Source organism: Bos indicus x Bos taurus, chromosome 18 (assembly GCF_003369695.1).
Source record: "Bos indicus x Bos taurus breed Angus x Brahman F1 hybrid chromosome 18, Bos_hybrid_MaternalHap_v2.0, whole genome shotgun sequence".
NCBI classification, from domain to species: Eukaryota; Metazoa; Chordata; class Mammalia; order Artiodactyla; family Bovidae; genus Bos; species Bos indicus x Bos taurus.
The window spans coordinates 33,095,472-33,110,733 of NC_040093.1; the positions used below are offsets into that span (position 1 = coordinate 33,095,472).

Sequence of the window (15,262 nt, forward strand, 5' to 3'; positions counted from 1 at the left end):
AGCGACATACCTAATCTTTTCAACGATGTTAGCACGTGAGATCTCACGGAGCTGTCTCATGTTGTTGGGCTCGTTCCTTTTGTTGGAAGGTATTTATTGTCTGGCTGTCTTCCTACAGTTAGTTCCCTGTGCCGCTTGTATCTTATTACTCATTAGCACCTTCTTTGAGGCTGAGGCAGTGAAGGGTGTAGAGCAAAATTTTGTTCTAAAGTGGAAAATGTTGTGTGTGAGAGAGAGAGGGGAGTTTGGAAATCATGATTCATTCCTTCGAGGACTGTTCTGAAGAGCGGGGCAGGCTGGAGAACATCTAGGGAAGGGCTGGGGCAGTTGCTCTAAGGAAATGTTAACAGACTGGTACTGTTCAAAGTGGAGAATTAATTGCAAGACTCTTAGAGGGAATGCACACTCTAAAAAGATAGTAACCTGAGTTCCTTGAGAGCAAAGAATATGTTTCACCTAAGTTTGTAGCATTTAACAACTGTGGAAATCCTACAAATATTTATCAAATGGTTGCCATGTGGAATGAGATTTCACTGAACTCTGAACATCCCTGGAAGGAAAAATTAAGACCTTCAGAGAAGAATTGTAGAGAAGTTCATCATCAAAGGCAGAAAGATAAGAGCTTCCAAACGGGCCATATATGGCTTCAAATTCCACTGCAGGTTTCAGAATGCTCTGAAAATGAAGTGCCCCTAGCCCTTGCTTCCATATCTAGGCAAAGGAGGCAGTAATACAAAACTCTCAAAGGTGCTTGGGAGAGAGAGGCTGTAAAGAATCTACGTATAGCACCTAGTAAAGCACCTATCCCATAGTAGGTTCTCAGAAACACAGCAGCTAGTTTGTAGATGATAACTTTGTAACAGTAATGCCATGCGCCTCTTTTCCAGGGATGGGGCTCTTTCAAACGGAGGTTAAATGGTGAATAAAGGATCTGCTAAGGTGGCCTCCCAGAACTCATCCAGTTAAGGGAGCCAGCCCTCTCCTGTGATGAGCATTTGGCATCTTTGTCCACATTCCCCATGATCACTCTATACTCATCCATATCAAGGATAACTGAAAGACCCTTAGATTCTGCAGACGGACTTCTGGTCTGTATCCCTATTGAGTCTGGGGGCCCTAATACACTGTCACACCTTTCCTTGTGGGAATCAGCCATCCCACTTTCCCCAACACACACACCATCCCCTAGACAAGGAGGACAGTGTTCTCACAAGTCACCACTATAGAATCCCATTGGGTCTGGGGGCAAACAGAAAGGATGCCCATGTCCATTGCAGCATCTGAAAGATTTTATATCCCTATCAGAGAAAAGGAGTGAAGTCACAAAAACAAGTCATTTACATTCATCTACAATCCACGCCACTGAAGGCTAAAAGCCAAAACTTTAAAAAATTACTCAAAAAAATAGATGTTGCCACTGCTCTCAGCGTTTCACCAGGCTTGTCTTCACCCATGTAGCCCACATTATGCTTTGACAAAGAGCTTCCCAAACCATTATCTTATTCGACCCTCAGATTAACTTGGGAGCCAGGGAGGTCATGCATCCTTCGCCCTCCTTTTCATAACAGAAAACAGATTCAGAGAGGTGAAGTGAGTTGTCGGTTGTCAGTGGTCCCACAGTTTCCTAAGCCTGGACCTCCTTCCTGAACCGGGAGATTATGGGCACTGAAGCAGGAATTTACTAACCATCCCTGGACTGAGACAGCAAGTTCTGTGAAGCATGAAGATCTCAGAAGTGGTTTCTTTTTTTTTTTTCCTTTGTTTTTTTGTAATGCAGTTGAACTGCTTTTCAAGGAAACATTTTGGCCAGTTTAGCTGGATGTTCTGTTTCCTGTGGAGTATGGGGCCAGTTCACGTGGCTCAGCAGTATAAAATCTACCTGCAGCGCAGGAGTCTCAGGAGTTGCAGGTTTGATCCCAGGGTTGGGAAGTTCCCCTGGAGGAGGGCATGGCAACCCATTCCAGTATTCTTGCCTGGTCAATCCCATGGACAGAGGAGCCTGGTGCCTATAGTCCATGGGGTCGAAGAGTCGGTCCTGGGTAAAGCCTGCGCGCTCACAAGGGGCCAGTTGGCTCAGTGGCCCCACCCATTGTAACCCTGTCCCTTGGTTTTTCTCAGGCATTCTGCTAATGTCACGTAGAGATTCACCAGCTTACTCAGCCCTTTGTTTCACAGAGAGGAAAACTGAGGTCTAGATGATAGGAATTAGGCAGTGAGTTCATGGCAGGTCTTTAAATGCAGTGTTCTTTGTCCACCTTCATTCAGGGAACAGACATTTCTGCTTCAGATGAGGATGTTTTAGTGTCCAAGACCAGCACTGATGAATAACAGAACTTTTTTTTTTTTTGATGACTGAAATCACCATTGAACACTTGAAATGGGACTAGGGCATGGAGGAAGTAAATTTTAACATTTATATAATTTGTGTGCTAAGGCGCTTCAGTCCTGTCTGACTTTGTGACCCCATGGACTATAGCCCACCAGATTCCTCTGTCCAGGAGATTCTCCAGGTGAGAATACTGGAGTGGGTTGCATGCCCTCTTCCAGGGGATCTTCCCGACCCAGGGATTGAGCCTGTGTCTCCTAGGAGTCCTGCATTGCAAGCAGATCTTTTACTGCTGAGCCCCTGGGAACGCCCTTCACTTAATTTACATGAAGTTAAATTTAAAAAGCTATATGTGTCTAGATTGCTACCATATTGGATAGTATTACTCTTGACGAGTGGTTCTCATCTTGAATGTACACTGGAACCACCCAGGGAACTTCAAAAAATATTGATTGCTAGTTTCTTTGCTTTTAATTAGTTTAGAGTAAGGCCTTGGCAATGGGATTTTTAAGACACCCCCCTCCCCAATCCCAAGCTACCCTGGTGGCTCAGATGGTAACAAATCCACCTGCAATGCAGGAGACCTGGGTTCAATCCCTGGGTTGGGAAGATCCCCTGGAGAAGGGAAAGGCTACCCACTCCAGTATTCTGGCCTGGAGAATTCCATGGACTATACAGTCAGAGGGGTCACAAAGAGTCAGACATGACTGAGTGACTTTCACTTTCACTTTTCCCCCATTCTTGGTTAATTCTAATATGCAGTCAAGTTCTAGAGACACTAGTCTATATTTTAAGTTCCACGAGGGACAGAAGGCCTCCTGGGCCCTCATGTCAGCATATACATCACTGTAGTCAGGGGCAAGGTATTCAGTGAGAAGTTAACTGTTGTGTCCCCAACTCGTAGGGAACTTAATCCTAGGGAAAAAAGAAAAGAAGTGAAGTCGCTCAGTCGTGACCGACTCTTTGCGACCCCATGGACTGTAGCCCTCCAGGCTTCTCTGTTCGTGGGATTTTCCAGGCAAGAATACTGGAGTGGGTTGCCATTTCCTTCTCCAGGAGATCCTCCCCACCCAGGGATTGAACCTGGGTCTTTCGCATTGTAGGTAGACGCTTTACCGTCTTGAGCCACCGGGGAAGTACTTAGGTAAAAGGAAGACATAATTAAATTGTTTTAAAGGACATTGTGATCCAAAGGAATGGGAAAGGGTTTCTTCTACCTGGTGGAGGGAGAAAATGAAGTAGGTGTCTTTGCAAAAATGACTCTGCTAATGAATTATAAGTAAGGTATATATTTTTTCCAGAAATGCATTTGTAGCAGTAGATGTTTCTGCCAGGCAAGTGAACTCACGTCTGTAATTCACAATAGGATTAACCTGGGATTATAGAAAATCTAATTAAGTGAACCACATTATCTGAGACCCACAAAAGACACTTAAAAGTCCTGCCTGTCTGAGCGTTGGGTATATGCTTCAGAAAATGCTCCGTGCACGTCTGTACAAGGCACTTGACTAGTTTGCTGTATCCCATTACTTTTCTTTTATGCTTAACTTTTTTTCAAAAAAATCCCCTTCCTTTTGATAAATGACATTAATGCACTTGAAAAGAAAGAAGTGGGTTTCAGAGATTGGATTAGTTGGAACCACAATGCAATCATTATGAGGCTATTGTTGGTGTCTGCTTTCTGAGAACAAGGAGGGGGACCCTCTATGGGGTATATAAAGATACAAAAAAATAATAATAATAAAAAGCCATTTAAAAACATGGCAGAGTTTAGTCTACTCTTAGCATGATAGCATAGTTTGAGGAGGTCCATTGGAAAGAGACCTCCAGAACAGCCCACCCACGCTGCGATAAAAAAAAAAAAAATTGTGCCTCTGATAATTGGAAGCAGCTTGAGTCTGTGCTTTCCTCACTCCGGTTTGGTGGCTGATTAAGCTGGACGGATGCACACGGACTGAGGTGGATTGGGGTCACAGGCTGGCCTTCTCAGAATTCTAAAGGCTCTTGGAGGTGCTGATTGGAGGCACTCTCTCTCCTCGCCTTAGTAATTATTTCAGAAAAACCACATCAGGCCCTTGTCAGTTATTAAGGCCACCTTGGGATAATTCCTCCTCTTATTGTTTGTGCTTAAGAAACAGACTTTGTGGACAGTGGCTCTCTGCAGGATGTCACAGTCGAGTGAGAATATGTAGATTGTTTTTCCTCTTCCAGTTCTCCACAGATCATCTTTAAAGAGCTCCCAGGTCCTTATTTCTGACTGTCTGTTCCCTTATGGAACCTGGACTGGCTGTTTCCATAGAAATCTTTTGAAAAGGAGGGTTGCTTTTAAGCCGGGTTTTGTGAGGAAAGGGCACGGTAGATGCTATAAAAATTTCCTTTCACTGTTGATACTTGTTCTTCCCCCTGCATTTTCCCTCTGTGCAGCGAGGGCTTTCAGGTTTTGTTCATGTTGTCTCCTATTTTGCAAGTTGCTTCTCACTTCTGTATCTCAGTTTCCCATTTGTCTGTGGAATAAGGACTAATAGTGGAAAGTCTACCTAGGGCTTCCCCCAGTTCTGAGATTCTAGGATTGATTAAGGCAACAAGGTGTCCAAACTTGAAACAGAAATGCTGACGTTGACAGTACCTGCTTTCGGAAATACTTGGAAACCGAACTTGGACTTAGCTCGCCGCTTGAGCATCAATCCACTGGCTTTACAAGCTTAATATGTTTAAAACCAAACTCATGCTTGTTATCCCCAAACCAGTCTGTTCTTCTGTTGAGGCCAGGAACAGCACTGCTGTCTTCTCTCTCTCTGCTCAGACTGCAATCTCATCCTTTATCCTCAACCTGTCCAGGTCCCAGAGCCCTTCACACCTGCGTGGTTTCTAGAAAGTCCCCTTTGCCTCCATGTGGGCCTTATTTTCTAGTTCAGAACCATACTACCTCTCACCTGAACTACTGCAGTGACTCCAGGAGTCTCCCTGGACTCACGTAGCAGCGTCAGTGCACTCAGCAGTCCTGTTGTAAGTGTTATTGTGTTTATGTCCTTTAATGGACAGCCTCCTGGAGCCCTTTGTAAGGCTTGTACTGTATGGCATGCTGCTGTATGTATATTACGCGTCACATTCATGCATCCAGGGCTTACAGTCCATATTTATGTCTTCTTGTTCAAGGGACAGAACTCCTAATGTACCCTCTTTATCACTTTCTGTGTGCCAGCCAGTGTCAAGTACTACACAGAGCTCTCTCTGGGAACCATCTCATTTCATTTTAGATCTCCCCTGTTAAGAACTGTCCTCGTGTTTTTCGCATTTTCAGTAAGGCAGCGTGAAAACTCACAGAGGCTGAGTCACACAGCTAGTGAGTAGAAACTCTTGAGCTGTAGTCCTCTAACCCCATCAGACTCCTGAGCCCATGCTCTCAACCATTTTGTTAGAAATGCCATTTCTCACGCTGGTTTATCCTGCATACCTCTGACAGCTCGGGCTCCAGCAATCTCCTGACCAGAGTTTTTAATGATGCCCACTGTCCCTCAGGTGAAGTCTGGATCCCTGAGGCTGGGTTTCCAGGCCTGTCACATTATCAGGGCTCTGCATGGCCGGCACCATTCACATTCTATCTGATGTAAGTGGGGCCTCCTGGACTTGTGTGTGGAGCAGTCCTGCCAGCACAGTGGGATCCAGACCTTCTAAACCTTCTAAAGAGATCTTCACCTCTCTCCACCCCAGGAAAGTTGCTCTGTCGCAGCCCAGCACAGACTCACAGGCTCCTGTAGATGTGGAAGACCCTTCATAGGTTGTTACCAGTTTATAGCAGGGGAAACTTAGTCCCAAATGAAAAGTGTCTTTTCTAAGGTTACACAACTGTTCAGTGGCAGAACCTTTCCTGCAACAAAACTGTCTTGACTTTTATTCTAGAGCTCTCCCTATTGCTCAGAGGGTAAAGTGTCTCCTGCAACGCGGGAGACCTGGGTTCAATCCCTGGGTTGGAAAGATCCCCGGAGAAGGAAATGGCAACCCGCTCAGGTACTCTTGCCTGGAAAATCCCATGGACAGAGAAGCCTGGTAGGCTACAGTCCACGGGGTCGCAAAAGAGTCGGACACAACCGAACGACTTCACTTTCTCCCTATTGCTCAACATGCCTTGGGAATTCAGAGAGAGAGAAAAAAAAAGGCATTTTGTACATCTGAACAAATGATCTCCATAGCTATATTACTTCACCCTCTACCAGAGGAAGAACCACCTAACTTTTCCTCTGGATTATTATAGTTTACTAGGTTTGCTGTTTGATGATAAAAAAGCACCCAAGGTGGCTCATGTACAAGGGGCTTAATGTTACCTATGCATGGGGAGGCAGTGCAAAGAACCTCACAGAAATTCCGAAACGGACTATCATTAAGGCTGGGCCCCATGGAGACAGCAGCCGGAGGGCAGTCCTTGATTGCCAAAATCTTCAGAGACCAGGAAGGGCCATGCATTCTGCCATTTACCTGGCTGAGGGACAGAGGCCATGCTTGTTTCTGTTTGGTTTCTCATACCTTGTTCATACCTTGATTTTACCAAAACATTGGCCATCAGATATCACTTTGTTGCTATTCCATCGCCTATATGCCTCTTGACCTTTCTGTTTCAGCTCCCTTTGTTGTTTAGACACTAGGTCGTGTCTGACTCTTTGCAACCCCATGGACTGTAGCTCACCAGGCTCCTCTGTCCATGGGATTTCAGCTCCCTTACTAACTGGCAAATGGTTCTGTTTCCTTTCATTCCAGTTCCCCAGTGAATCTAACTCACCCAGGTTATCATTTTGACCAGGTTTCACAGTTTGAAGCAATCTGTGGTTGGTTTATGGTCTGGTTGTGTCACCGGACTACATGTGGTTCAATCAGCCATGGCTCAGGGTGAGAGCAGAAATTCCAGATGTGGGAGATTGTTAATATACATATTTGTTAACACTTGGAAGAGGCAGGAGTAGGCAAGTTCCAAAAGGCAGAAGGGATATGTTACAGATTCATCTGCAGAGAGTGGCCACTGATGCCTCTGTGTTCTGATACCCAGTCCTGTCTGCACGTGTCATGGCATACCATCATCTATCTGCTCAGACAACTGTCTCACCATCATTTGAGTCTTCTACAGATCAGAGACGCATTGCAGCTATGTTTCTCCAGAGACCAACTCAGGTGTGACACTGAGAAAAGTTACTGCTGATTGAAGGAACCAGCAAATAAAGAAAACTTTATATATAGATTTTTCACAGCTCTGAGACAAAGAGGGATTTACACATAGGCCTTTGATACCACCAATGACATTACATTATGTTGAGGATCTGTTTATCATTACCATTTTTGCCCTGATCTTCCCTCTGATACTTTCACTCATGCAAAAGAAAAATGGAAAATAAGATCGCTCTCTTTCCACACATTCATATGGGATGTTTATTCATAGCCCAAGATAACACTGGTGACAATGTTATTTCCTGTATGGGTCAATGTATTTCATTCATCTTAATGATTAACATTTAAAAATATTACAGTGAGGAAAAGACGATCTTAAGGATTGAGTAGAGCAAAAATAATAAGTTCTTCACAGCACACATTGCATTTAGTCATCTTATGATTTGGAGATGATTTAGTTACTTGAAAAGATAAATAAATAATCAGCGAGGGATTCTGTGTGTTTGAGGTCTGGGGACTTAAGCTGGATTTCTGTGATACTCTGTGGCCTAAGAATATAAAAGCTGATTGTACATACTTAAAATAAATGAAATTCACCTCTAACAAAAGTTCTTTTCAATGTCAAATACTATATGGAGTTTAGATCATCCTTGGAAATGGATCCTGCCTCTCCATGTGTTGAAGATCTTAGTGTTTGGGAGCCAGGTATTGCCAGAGCATGGGTTTTGCCGTCATATAAATTTGAATTTGAAGTGCAGCCTTACCAGTGTTTCAGGGTGTACCCTTGAGTAATTTATTTAATTGCCTAGAGCCTTGGTTTCCTTGCAGATAATATCATGGGTGATATTTACATATAGTTGTAGTGGAAATGCAATTAAATGCGGTACACCAAGCCCTGAGTATACTGCCCCGCAGTACAGAAAAAGCAAGTACCTCATCGAGGATAATTCCAGCTCTCATTACCTAATTTTATATCTCCCACAAGTGATGAGTGATTTGGACCCGGGCCTTCCCAACACCAGGCAGGGAGTGATCTTTTCACTTTCAAAGCTGACACTCCTGTGGTTCTCTATCTCTAGAAGCAGAGAATCACATTTACATTGGAGCGGTTTTAAACATTCCACTTGCCCTTATAGAACATCATGGTCATTGATAAGGGGCCCCATTTGCTTCCTATTTTAACATTTGAATTTGGTATTGGAGATAGAGTAACATATGCAATGCCTATTTTTGCATCTCTGCTGTGTATTTTGCACCTAAGCAGAAGTGATTACTACTACAAGCTTATGCTTTGCTCCAAGTGTAGAAATGGGGGAAGAAATGTGATTCAGTGGTTCCTGTACTACTTCCTGTCCCCATTCTCTGTGATTTCCACAGACATGGCATAATTCCTGTGATTTGATTTGAAACTAGAGACCAGCTCAGTGCTGAGTGATGAGATCTGAACTGGGAATAAAATATGCTTGAATTAATTTGCATAATGGAATCCGATTGGTTACAAAGCTGTGTTTGTTGCAGTGGGGACCAGAGCCCCTGAGCTCCTGACAGGAGGACAGAGCACTTGCAGAATAAGGTTTTGAGCTCTGGTGGGCTCAGTAATATTCTTAATGTAATGATAACCTGCCTTTAACTGTAAATTAACTCCCTGGAAATGAAAAGAACAGGTCAGCCGTCTGATCTTTCCAGCTCCGTGGGGGAGGAGAACGCTAAAAACCAAAGCCGCTTGCTTTGTGCTAAGCGCTTTCGTCTTTCTTTCTCTACCCGATAACAATTTCCAGCAGGAGTCCAAATATACTTAAACACCCGTCTATGTCATTTTCTTTTACGGAGACAAAAGCAAGCACAGCGAGAGAGTTTTATGCTCAAGGCGCGGTAGCTCATGACGGGCTATCTGCTCTCAAGATAGAGGGGCGAGCCTTCCACTTAAGAGCTGGTGGTTTTGCAAATCCATTTTCCTGTCGTGTTATTACTTCTGTGACTTTCAACAACATTTATTTTTCCTTCCAAGCAATATGCTTCTATCATAAAGTCCTCCTATATGTTTTAGTAGAACTTCAATGCTTAGACATTTCTGGCATACTGCTAGAAAGTGCTTTAATAGGACTGTTCAAGAACTGCCTTGTGGGGGGGGGTCTTTATTAAAACCAATTAGAACATTGATATATTTCCCTAGTTGTTGCCAATGTCAAGATCTTCTTAGGAGGGCTGTCCCCTGTTTTTATGCATGATTCCTGCAAACTCTGTACCACTGCATATATCAACCAGATCTCTAGATTTTAGAAGAATTTCTAAATAATACTAATAATAATCTTTCTGAACACATCTTTTTAACCTATACATTTGAAAATTCTGAAACTGTGTTTAAAAATAAGAAGTCAAAGATTTACTTTTGTGTAGTGGTGCTGTTCAAGGATCTGGTTATACTATTCAAGGACTTGTTATAACCTGTATACTGGTTAACTGGTTATACTGTTAACTGGCCAACTGTTTATATAACCTGGTTATATTGGTATATACTGGTACCATAGAATCAGATAACAGATATAATTACTTCCTATTCATCTTCACTTTGATCACTGCTATAAAATGTTTTATCTTCCTCTTTCTGGTTTGGTTTTAACATTTTAGTTACCATATTACCCCCTACCACCAAAACTTAAATTGTTTTCATCGTGAGACTGTTGTCTTATGATATGTGTATATATGTGGCCTCCTGTCTTCTCTTAGAGAGGCAATATCACGTGCATTGTGGGGGATAACAATGCAGGTCTTGGAACTAACCATCCAGTATTCATATCTCAGCTCCTCCACTTGCTGTCTCTGTAACTATGAGCAACTTACTTCATGTTCGTATGCCTCAGACTACCTATCTGTAAAATGGGGATTACAATAATACTGCAGTGTAGAGTTATTATGAACATTTATGACTCAACTCATTGAAAGCACTTGGAAGAATGATAGCCAAACAATGAAAGAGGTGAAAGTGAAAGTGTTAGTCACTCAGCCATGGCTAACTCTTTGTGACCCCATGGACTGTAGCCCTCCAAGCTCCTCTGTCCATGGGATTCTCCAGGCAGGAATGCTGGAGTGGGTTGCCATTCCCTTCCCCAGGGGATCTTCCCAATCCAGGGATCGAATCCAGGTCTCCCACTTTGCAGGCAGATTCTTTACCATCTGTGCCACCAGGGAAGCCCAGGCAAACAATAAGACTGGGCAAATGTTAACTGTTATTACCATTTTCATCATAATCATATTATGAGCATACACCTAGTTCTCCTATTGGTTCACTGCATCTGGGTTTCTATTTCTGTCACAGTGTCCATATCATTCCCTTACGAACCTCAGAAGCCAACAAGTGGTGACAGCCGGTATTGCTCACTGGTTAAAGACAGACTCCAGAGCCAGCTGTCATGGGCTCAGACTCAGTGCTGTGATTTATCAGAAGCATAACTTTGCATAAATTGCTTAACCTACCCAGATCTTAGTTTCCATCCTTTAAAATAAGAATATTCACAGTCCCCCATTCATAAGTTTGTTATAGAAATTAATAGATGAGTTACTATTTATAAAGATTTTAGAGCAATGGCTAGAAAAAGATTTTGCTCAGTAAATTTTCATTCCAAAATTGAATTAAAAAACAATGTCTTAAAAATTCATCTTAACATACCTGAGATTTACCATTAAAATAACTTTATATAATACACACAGTCATATAAGCACTTATAAATAATGGTTTCAAGGAACTACTTTTAAAAGCAAGTTGATCTTGCTATTCTTTCCAACAGAAGAAAATAGATAATTTCACCTTTTTAACAAAGGGTGAAATGTATCACCTTTTTAACAAAGGGTGACATTTATCCTTTATTGGTCACATGAAAACTTAAGTCTGTTAGTATCAATCTAGAAATTTTTTATAAAGAAAAAAAAAGTTGTCATCTAGTTTCAACACATTTAGTGTCAGAAATAATTGTGCTTTACAGCAAAATGGCAGCCAGAAGAAAGAGGTGCAGAAATATCAACTTTAATTAAACCCTTTATTTCAAATACTCTTCACAGTATATGCAAGAATAATTTATCACTGTGTGAATGAACACTTAATACTTGGTGTGGTGTGAAATGGGCAGAGATCTTGTTGCACCATATGCTTTTACTTTTCTATTTCTTCCTCTTGAGATTCTATGGAGGCATTATCAAGTTTGTACTTGAAGTATGGGGTTCAAATCATATATTTAGCTTTTACTGGTGTCCTGCTCAGGCACTGGCCACCCAGTTGTGAATAAGATATCATCCCAACCATTAAGAAGCAACCAGTCTAGTAAGGAGATGGTGCTATGAATCAGAAATGCCTCCAAAATCTTTCACCCAAATGAGAATGTGAACCTGGAAACCACCTGTAGAAAATGTCACCCAATGGCTTCCCTTTACAGAGAATGAGGCACAGCTGCCACTCTCGGAGCTGAGGCATGCCCCACCGCGAGCAAAGTGGAAGATGCTTAATCATATCTTTGGCTTTCTGACTTAAATGCAGGCATCTTCCTATGACTTCACATTACCTCACTATAGGATTTAACTCCTCCTGGTCCCTTCCATGCAGTCAGTTTGCTTTACAAGAAGCAGAATTTGATGTAGTATTGATATGCCCAAGTCGCGGGAGAAGCTGTTAAGTGACCACACTGCCTCCTGAATCTTTCTCTCGTTTCTACACAGCCTTTAACATATCCTGGAGTCTGTCTACAACAAATACTGAAGTCCTTATTCCTTGAAAAGGGACTTACATAATACATCACAAAATAGTATTCAGGGCAGTGATGGATACTTGGAATTACTGTACATGTGTGACTTCTCCAGATACCATTTTGCCATATTACATACAAAGCATCAGAAAGGCTTGGGTCAGTGAAATGAAAGAGCCTCAGAAGAAAAGGAGTTGTTCACCAGCAAAGTAGAATTCCACCAGTTCCCTTATTTCTGAGACTTCTAAGGACAGATGGCTCTGGTATCTCCATGTAACTCTTATTCCTCAATTCCTCTCTTAGAGAAAGCACTTCACCCCTGTCTTCAGGGCATCTCCACCTGCAGATCAGAGCACTTCCTTCTGCTGAGTGAGGCCCACAGACTTGGACTGTGGAGCTCTGGAAAGAGAGGAGGAGACCCAGTGTGTGCCCAGTTCTCTCTCTGTCTTTAGCCCCACATGTGTGCACCAGTTCTCGTCATCCCCGTTGTTCAGATTAGACCTTGAAGCCTCAGAGTGCCTGGCCAATGTGCGCAAGGCCACCCAGACTGAAGTATACAATGATATTTCAGTTCAGGTCAACCCAACCTCCAAATCTAGATATATTCCACTCTGCCAAGATGCATACTGTCTCCTTTCTGTTCACCTCTCTCCCCATCCAACCACTTTGTCCAAATCAGATAGCAAAGAATTAGGTGATGGTTTTTATTCATACAACATTCAAGAATCTTACCAATTTCACTGGTACAGCTACTATGGAGAACAGTATGGAAGTTCCTTAAAAAACAAAAAATAAGACTACCTGCAATCCTATTCCTGGGCCTATATCTGGAGAAAACCATCACTGAAAAGATACCTGAACCCCAGTGTTCATTGTAGCACTATTTACAATACCCAAGACTTGGAAGCAACCTAAAGAAACGTCCAGAGACAGAGAAATAAAGAAGATGTGGCATATAAATGGAATACTACTTGGCCATTAAAAAGAATAAAATAAAGCCCTTTGCTGCAACATGGTTGGGCCTAGAGATTATCATACCAAGTGAAGTAAAGCAGACAGAGAAAGACAGACCTCATGATACTGCTTATATGTGGAATCTAAAATAAATGATACAAATGAACTTACTTACTGTACAGAAATACACCCACAGGCACAGAAAACAAATTTATAGTTTCTTCCCCTTATAGGGGAAATGGAGTTCCCTTAAAGGAGAAATGGAGTGAGGGAGATAAATTAGGAGTTTGGGATTAACATAGGCACACTACTATATATAAAATAGATAAACTAACAAGGACCTACTGTATAGCACAGGGAACTATATTCAGTTTTATAATAGCTTATAAGGGAAAATAATATGAAAAAGAACATTAATATGTGCACACACAGCTACATATAACTGAATTGCTTTGCGATACACCTGAAATGGACACAATTGTAAATCAACTATACCTCTCAATTAAAAAAAAAAAGAAGAAGCTCACCAATTTCATTTAGACCCATGGGGGTTGAAATATAGTTGCAGCCTCCATGCCCAGCAACTTTCTGAGAGCCCCTCAGGTTACAGGTAAGGGTGGTAGTGAGGACTGTCTGGTTCTGGGAACTCAGGCTCCAACTTGTGTCTGAGAGGTGTTGCAAGAGGAGATGATGATTGTTCAAAAGAAGGTGTGGGATTCTAAGACAGGAGAATGAGGACTAGAAGTTCCTTGGGGAAGAATAAGTTTCTGGCACCAGAAAGACAGTCCCATAAAGAAGCCAAGAAACCTGAGGCAGGAGTTAAAGATCAGAGAGAAGAACCTGAGTGCTGGAGAGAGGACTAGAGTGACTATAGGGGAGAAACCATAGAGGCATGGAAATGTGTTAGTGGTTCATCCTTACTGTCGATGAGCAGCGGAGTTATGGCCGAGTGCCAGGAACATGACCTTTGGACCAGTTGGTGGGGAATGCTGTTTTATTTTGTTTTTCTTTGTTGAAGGGAGCCCACAGAGTATGCTTAGAAAGACTGTCAGGTTAAGGTAGGATTTTCATCTTCTTGGGTGGACATGTGACCAGACAAAAGCAAATTGTGCTTATTGAATTGACACTATATTGACCCAACAATGCAAATTTGACCCATTATTTCAATGACAAATGTTTTAGTGGCCATCACTGACCATCTCAGGGTCTGCCTTGACCTCTCATATCTTAGGAGTCATTGCTGGCTTCCTCCTTCCATAATACCATCCAGTAAGCTGAACAGTCTCGGGAGGTACTGTGCTTGTGAACAGCTCTGTGCTTTGGGGCACGCCGTTCCTTCTACCTGGACATCCGATCCATCCCACTCTTATCACAGTAACTCATCTGACAGTCGAGCCCTTCCATCCCATCCTTCTGGAAGTCTTCCTTAACAGTCCCCACTCTCTGCCATCTCCATTCTCAATCCCCATCAACTATGTGTTCCTCTGTGGAATGCCCATAGTGCCCTAGGCCTCCCTACTACAAAAACACAGCCAAGAATGATCATTATCATTAATATAATGAAAAGAAAGAAAGTGAAGTCGCTCAGTCATGTCTGAGACTCTGCGACCCCATGGACTGTCAGCCCACCAGGCTCCTCCGTCCATGGGATTTTCCAGGCAAGAATACTAGAGTGGGTTGCCATTTCCTTCTGCAGGGGATCTTCCCAACCCAGGGTTTGAACCCGGGGCTCCCACATTGTAGGCAGACGCTTTACCATCTGAGCCACCAGGGGAAGTCCCACGATCATTAATATAATAATAACAGATAAATATGAAGTGCTGACCACATAGGAGGTCTGGGCTAAGAGACTTAGGGCTATGACTCAGATCTGTACCTTTTACTGAGTAGGATTCCCCGGCCCATTTCATAAATGAGCACACTGGGCTCAGTGTTGGCTTACCCTAAACCCAGAGCTAAGTAACTGGTAAAACTGACTCTCAGACTTGGGCAGCTGGACTCCACAGCACACACGTTTTATCCTCATATAGACTTTGAGGGGTTTCTTCCTGTACCTTTATCTTATTCTGCGTGGTGAACTGGCTAGAGCCTGGAG

At 42.8% G+C, this 15,262-nt stretch overlaps 1 protein-coding gene across 3 annotated transcripts in view; it reads left to right on the forward strand.

Moving 5' to 3' along the window:
• The window catches only part of CDH11 (cadherin 11), a 154,519-nt gene that overhangs the window by 87,762 nt on the left and 51,495 nt on the right, over positions 1 to 15,262 (forward strand). The gene's annotated exons all lie outside the window — the stretch shown is intronic.